The following is a 7,541-nucleotide window of genomic DNA, read 5'->3' as shown; positions in this document are numbered from 1 at the left end:
GGTGCTGTGACATGTCTTGTGATGATTTAATTTTCACACCCATTTCTGGCGGTTTTCAAAAAAGGCACTTTTGAGCGCCCCCATTTGGTATCAGTCGTCAGGTGGATTTGATGAGCGTTATCACGTTGAAGAACACAGTCAGTCATTCTTCTTATCGTGTGGGTTCTGAGGTGGAATACCAGTCTCATCAACCCTCAGGGTTATTATTAAGCCGCCAAAGGCCCCGGACATGTCTCATGTAACGATTACTCACTTACATCAGTAAGTAGTAACAGAGACCAACAGCCATCCGCAGCACGGATCATCTTATTTTCGGACAATTAAGTGATCAGCCTATAATGTTTTAACCAAACTAGAGATCACGAAGTGATTTTGAACCCGAGGCCTCCGGATCGTGAGCCCCACGCTCAACCACTGGACAACAGAGGCCGTTAGTCAGACATTGGAAAGCCTAGAAATCGAAATACCACAATTCCCGTAAGTACATCAGAAAATACCTCGTACAATCATAGTAAGTTCTACGAGCTGGGGTAGGCAGATTATAAATTACCTTAATAGAAGTGAAATAAGATCCACCATTGGATTTTAGTGGACGGAGGGGGAATGACGTGATCAATAATATATATTTACATTTAATAAGATATCCAACGGCCTCGTGGTCCAGTGGGTTAGCGTTGGGTTCACGTTCCGGAGGTCCCAGGTTAGAATCCCGGTGAGGCTATATCACAATAATCACTTCGTGAGCCCTGGTTTGGTTAGGACATTGCAGGCTTGAATTAAATGATTGTCCGAAAAAGTAACATGATCCGTGGTTCGGAACACGCGGTCCCGGTTAGTAGTTACTGATGTTAGTACGTAGTCGTTACATGAGCCAAGTCAGGGATTTTGGCGACTCAGTAATAACCCTGACACTAGGGTTGTTTGTTGAGGTTGGTAATCCACTTCATAACCCACACGATAGAAGAAGAAGAAGACTATATTATCCGCAGCATTCATGTCTACTACTATGTTAGATGCGGCTCGGTTTACTATCCAACTCAGAAGCCTCCGAAAGCGCAGGAAAACGTAATACCTACCCCCGAAGTCCGCTCTTGATGATGACCAGGAGTACCAAATGTACTGTACAAGGTGCAAAGGAACAATAGGCGCATCCATCTCTCTTCTATCGTGTGGGTTGTGAGGTGGAGTACCAACCTCATTAACACTGGTGTCAGGGTTACTATTGAGTCGCTAAAGGCCCCTGACATGGCTCACATAACTACTACTTACTTAGGTACATCAGTAAGTAGTAACCGGAACCAACGGCTTAACGTGCCTTCCGAAGCACTGATCATCTTACTTTCGGACAATATGGTGATCAGCCAGAAATGTCCTAACCAAACAAGGTACCACAAAGTAATTTTTGTGTGTTATGTCCCCACCGGGAATCGAACCCGGGACCTCCGAATCGAGAGCCCAACGCTCATCTACTGGACTACGGAGGTCGATAGCGCATCCATTATTATTTTGCAGTTACATCAGACCAGCGGCGAACGACAGTCTTTATAGTCTAGTGGTCAGAGCGTTCGATTCACGCTCTGAAAGGCCCGAGTTCGATTCTCGATGAGGGCATTATCGGAATTACTTTGTGAGGTTTTCCTGTAAGAAATGTAAATAGAACCATGATTTTGTGTTTCGAAAGCACAAAGCCACGGGTGCCGGCTACTATTTCAGTATTTACTTGAGTAGAAACGTGTCGTTACAATATGTGCCATGTTAGGGGCCTTTGGCGGGTAAATTATAACCCCTAACATCAGGGTTAATGAGCCGTGGTAAGTAGTTCAGTTCGCTTGCCTCTCACTTTGAGGTCGCAGGTTCGAATCCAGCACAGACCTAAATCAGATTGTCGTATTTGTTTTCGAATTCATGTTTGGATCATTAATGATCATAAGCGGTGAAGGATAACTTCGTGAGGAAACCCAAATTCCCGAGAAATAACCGATACGTTGCTAATATTTGTTAGATGAGTCTAATTTACCAACTCAATTTACCCACCACTAAATATCGTATCGTATCGTAATAGTAAGTATTGACACTATCCTACCTATCTACCCTGTAATCAACATAGCGTGAAATTACGTTGTAATTATTAAAATTCTGAAGATAGAATTAGGAGAACCCACGCAGAAAACGCATAAAATAAGCGGCAAATTCTGGTTGCGAAAGCTCCTGTGCGGTGACCAGTCCTGGCGGGCGCAGACAGGGGGCGAAGGCGGGGGCGGAGGAGCGGGGGCCACGGCGCGGGTCCGTGGAGCGCCTGCGCCTGCCCGTGGTTTCATGGGGTCGCCGTGGCGCGCCGCGGCGCCACCGTCGCGTCGGCTCGCCTCGACGCCCGCTTGCGCCTGCGCCTGCGTCGATCTGATTCCGTTATAATACAGACGCTTGCACTTATCGTCCGGTCAACAAAAATCCTTTAAGTCCTTAATTTACACACAATTTTTTATTCGTTACAAATCAGTGTCAAGCTATAATGAAGATCTAGTTACTTCTGCTAAAAAGGTGCGTATTTCATTCAGTTTCAAATATATTTTTTGTTTTTAAGCCGCGCACGAGGTTTTGACATTGACAGTACGGTTTGTTTACGTTTTTCCTTCAAGTTATTGTTCACTTTCTTAACGTAAGGATTTGAATTATGACATGGGCACATGTCTGTGATATCGTGTTTTTTTTAAAGTTAATTAAAGTACACTTAATTTAAGAAAAGTGGTAATATAGTACGTTAATATTTACTTGTTTAGGTACGTTACATACCTACCTATAAACTAGTAAACAACTAAACCGAAGAAAGCGCGAATTTAGTTTAAGTCAGTTCCTTGTCGATTATTCTTTGTTAATAAGTCTAGTGTTTCGAGCTTTCGAGGTACAATTATATTCCACTGTTCCTTAAAGTTACCAAGACTCGATTGTCCGGCACGCATATGTCAAAAAAAGTTTGGGTTGCGGCGTTAGAGTTTGTGCTCCATGAGAGAGAGAATAAGGGTGGTTGTTGGTTTGTGAGTGCAGTAGCCTTGAAGGAAAGGGACGCGCCGCGTCGCCGCCGCCGCGCCGCCTCCCAGGTAGGTCCGCATCGCTGCAAAGATTATACAGCCACAAACGTGTCTCACAGATATAATAACACTAGCCATAATAAATGTGTAGGTATTAGGTATCTACTTACAAGATATGGTTTCGCTGTAATTTTAGCTTTATGTTGTGCTGAGTTGGGAGCGATAAAAATATAGACTGTGTTTAGAATATCTTTTATCGTAGAAACTGACAGACGTATTGGACCATTATGTTCATCCTTATCCATGAAGATACATTCACCTTAGGACTATATGGTGGTTGCAATGTTGTCTAGGCGTGCGTTTATGCATGTACGTAGGTACTTATATGCAACTTTGTAATACCTACTTAAATAAGTACCTACCTACTTAAAAGTAATTTAAGTAGGTATTTTGCTGTGTAAGTAATTATATTTAACATAGGTAGGTACCTACTTTACATACACATGAATTCACGCCTATGATCCCTATGGGGCGCGTAGAGGCATTGATCTACTAAGATCAATGTGTGTATGTGTGTGATGTGTAGAGAAATAGGTATTATTCTATGGTAAAGGCGCAAGTTCTAGGCACTTTTTACGGGTACGAAGACTTATGATGACCCTTATATGTATACATTATGGTCATATATATGGTGACAGGTGATCAGACCATCTGCTCAGCTTATGTATGGTCCATCATGATGGATTGGAGCCCGTAGACGATAAAAGTGTTGATGTTTCTTTGTAAATTCATATCCTATATACCAAAAATATATACAGTATAAATAGGTATATGTACACGTTTTTTTTTTGACGTGACTTATTGTAGATGTGCCGTGCCGCTAATGGCATTAATTACTTGAACGGAACCTCGTCTCATTGTCATATAATAAAGAATCGTCATCTTTCTAGCGTTATCCCGTTTCTCACGGGATCCGCTCACCTAACCTGAAGATTTGTTAGGTCCAGTTTTTTACAGAACCGAAGAAAACCAGCCTAATACAGGTTAGGTCACATACCTCCGAAATGCATTTCTCGGGTATGTGGGTTTTCTCACGATGTTTTCCTTCATGTGATATTCATTTATAATCCAAACATTAATTCGAAATCAAATTCTAAAATCATGGTCTTGCTGGGTTTCGAACCTGCGACCTCATAATGAGAGTCAATCGTTCTTCTAACTGGGTTACGACGGCTCATCTATACTTATAATAAATCTGTAGAGAGGTCAATTCTGTACATTAAATATTTTTTCAAAATAACTATCAGGGGGTGATAAGTGATCGATACTGATGCCAAAAATGCAATCAGTAAAATTTTTGTCTGTCTGTCTGTCTGTCTGTCTGTCTGTCTGTCTGTCTGTATGTTCCTTATAGAAACAAAAACTACTGGACGGATTTTAATGAAACTTGGTACAATTATTCTTCACACTCCTGGACAGGTAATAGTATACTTTTCATCACGCTACAATCAATAGGAGCAGAGTAGTGAAGGGAAATCCTTTTGTATGAAAAATCTAAACCACTCAAGTTAGACGTTTGAAATTTGGCATGCAGGTACCTTAGATATCGTAGAGGTGCACTAAGAAAGGAATTCCCGAAATTCCTACGGGAACGGGAATTAGCGGGAAAATTCTTTTGTATGAAAAATCTAAACCACTCAAGTTAGACGTTTGAAATTTGGCATGCAGGTACCTTAGATACCGTAGAGGTGCACTAATAAAGGAATTCCCGAAATTCCCACGGGAACGGGAATTAGCGGAAAAATCCTTTTGTATGAAAAATCTAAACCACTCAAGTTAGATGTTTGAAATTTGTCATGCAAGTACCTTAGATACCGTAGAGGTGTACTAAGAAAGGAATTCCCGAAATTCCCACGGGAACGGGAATTAGCGGGAAAATCCTTTTGTATGAAAAATCTAAACCACTCAAGTTAGACGTTTGAAATTTGTCATGCAGGTACCTTAGGTACCGTGGAGGTGCACTAAGAAAGAAATACCCAAAATTCTCACGGGAACGGGAATTAGCGGGAAAATCCTTTTGTATGAAAAATCTAAACCACTCAAGTTAGACGTTTGAAATTTGGCATGCAGGTACCTTAGATACCGTAGAGGTGCACTAAGAAAGGAATTCCCGAAATTCCCACGGGAACGGGAATTAGCGGAAAAATCCTTTTGTATGAAAAATCTAAACCATTCAAGTTAGATGTTTGAAATTTGTCATGCAAGTACCTTAGATACCGTAGAAGTGTACTAAGAAAGGAATTCCCGAAATTCCCACGGGAACGGGAATTAGCGGAAAAATCCTTTTGTAGGAAAAATCTAAACCACTCAAGTTAGACGTTTGAAATTTGGCATGCAGATACCTTAGGTACCGTAGAGGTGCACTAAGAAAGGAATTCCCGAAATTCCCACGGGAACGGGAATTAGCGGGAAAATCCTTTTGTATGAAAAATCTAAACCATTCAAGTTAGATGTTTGAAATTTGTCATGCAAGTACCTTAGATACCGTAGAGGTGTACTAAGAAAGGAATTCCCGAAATTCCCACGGGAACGGGAATTAGCGGAAAAATCCTTTTGTATGAAAAATCTAAACTACTCAAGTTAGATGTTTGAAATTTGTCATGCAAGTACCTTAGATACCGTAGAGGTGTACTAAGAAAGGAATTCCCGAAATTCCCACGGGAACGGGAATTAGCGGGAAAATCCTTTTGTATGAAAAATCTAAACCATTCAAGTTAGATGTTTGAAATTTGTCATGCAAGTACCTTAGATACCGTAGAAGTGTACTAAGAAAGGAATTCCCGAAATTCCCACGGGAACGGGAATTAGCGGAAAAATCCTTTTGTAGGAAAAATCTAAACCACTCAAGTTAGACGTTTGAAATTTGGCATGCAGATACCTTAGGTACCGTAGAGGTGCACTAAGAAAGGAATTCCCGAAATTCCCACGGGAACGGGAATTAGCGGGAAAATCCTTTTGTATGAAAAATCTAAACCATTCAAGTTAGATGTTTGAAATTTGTCATGCAAGTACCTTAGATACCGTAGAGGTGTACTAAGAAAGGAATTCCCGAAATTCCCACGGGAACGGGAATTAGCGGAAAAATGCTTTTGTATGAAAAATCTAAACCACTCAAGTTAGACGTTTGAAATTTGGCATGCAGATACCTTAGGTACCGTAGAGGTGCACTAAGACAGGAATTCCCGAAATTCCCACGGGAACGGGAATTAGCGGGAAAATCCTTTTGTATGAAAAATCTAAACCACTCAAGTTAGACGTTTGAAATTTGGCATGCAGGTACTTTAGTACACTTAAAGCTTAGTTGCAACAGGATATTACAAAATTCCCACGGGAACGGTAGTTAGCGGGAAAAAACATTTGTATGAAAAAATCAAATCTAAATAAAAGGAGAAACTGACAGACTCAGTGACTGACACATCAACGCATAGCCTGAACGGCTAAACGTAGGCATTTGAAATTTGGAAGGAACATAGCTTAGGTACCGTAGAGGTGCACTAAGAAAGGAATTCCCGGAATTCCCACGGGAACGGAAATTAGCGGGAAAATCCTTTTGTATGAAAAATCTAAACCGCTTAAGTTAGACGCTTGAAATTTGGCATGCAGGTACCTTAGTTAACTTAAAGCTTATTTGCAACAGGATATTGCAAAATTCCCACGGAAACGGGAGTTAGCGGGAAAAAAACATTTGTATGAAAAAATCGAAACCGCGTAAGATAGATGTTTTCAATTCAATTCAATTAAATTATTTATTGCATTCCATGTAGTACAATGGGGTGTTACATAGGCATAGGAACTAAAACATGGACCCTGTAGGGCACAGCAACGTTGAAGGGAAGAGAGGAAGTGTGTATTAAAATTAAAACTCAATGAACAATCAATTAAAAAAAAATCAATTCAATCAATTGATTGCATGCATGCATACCTTAGTAAAAATAAAGTTTATTTTTGGCTGTATTTTGAAAAATGGGAGTTATTGGGAAAACAATTGTATGAAAAAATCTAAACTGCATAAGTTAGATGCTTGAAATTTGATATGCACTCCCACACACACAATGATCTCTCTCTTATATAACACGCCACGCGGACGAAGTCGCGGGCAAAAGCTAGTAAAAGAATAATACTAGATATGTATGTATGTGTATGTATCTACCTATGCTTGCCCAAGCGCTTCTCAGAAATTAAAAATCGTACTGTAATAATACTATAATATAGTATATCTTATAGTATATATATATAGTTTCATCAAAATCGGCTCAGCAGTTTTACACTTATGCTTACTTATGATAAAAAACATTATTATTTAACAATAACATAGAACTCGTTGATGTCTTTTGTATGAAGGAAGTCCTTATCTGTGTTAGAGGGCAAGATGGAGCCTTTAGAGGTCATTTAATAGTACGTATGTATTGCATTAACACTTTTTTATTGGATTAGGTATCATTACACTTTTCAAGT

The sequence above is a fragment of the Pectinophora gossypiella genome, chromosome Z (genome assembly GCF_024362695.1).
Source record: "Pectinophora gossypiella chromosome Z, ilPecGoss1.1, whole genome shotgun sequence".
In the NCBI taxonomy this organism is placed as follows: domain Eukaryota; kingdom Metazoa; phylum Arthropoda; class Insecta; order Lepidoptera; family Gelechiidae; genus Pectinophora; species Pectinophora gossypiella.
The sequence above is the reverse complement of the archived record's forward strand: the minus strand, read 5'-3'. Positions refer to the sequence as shown.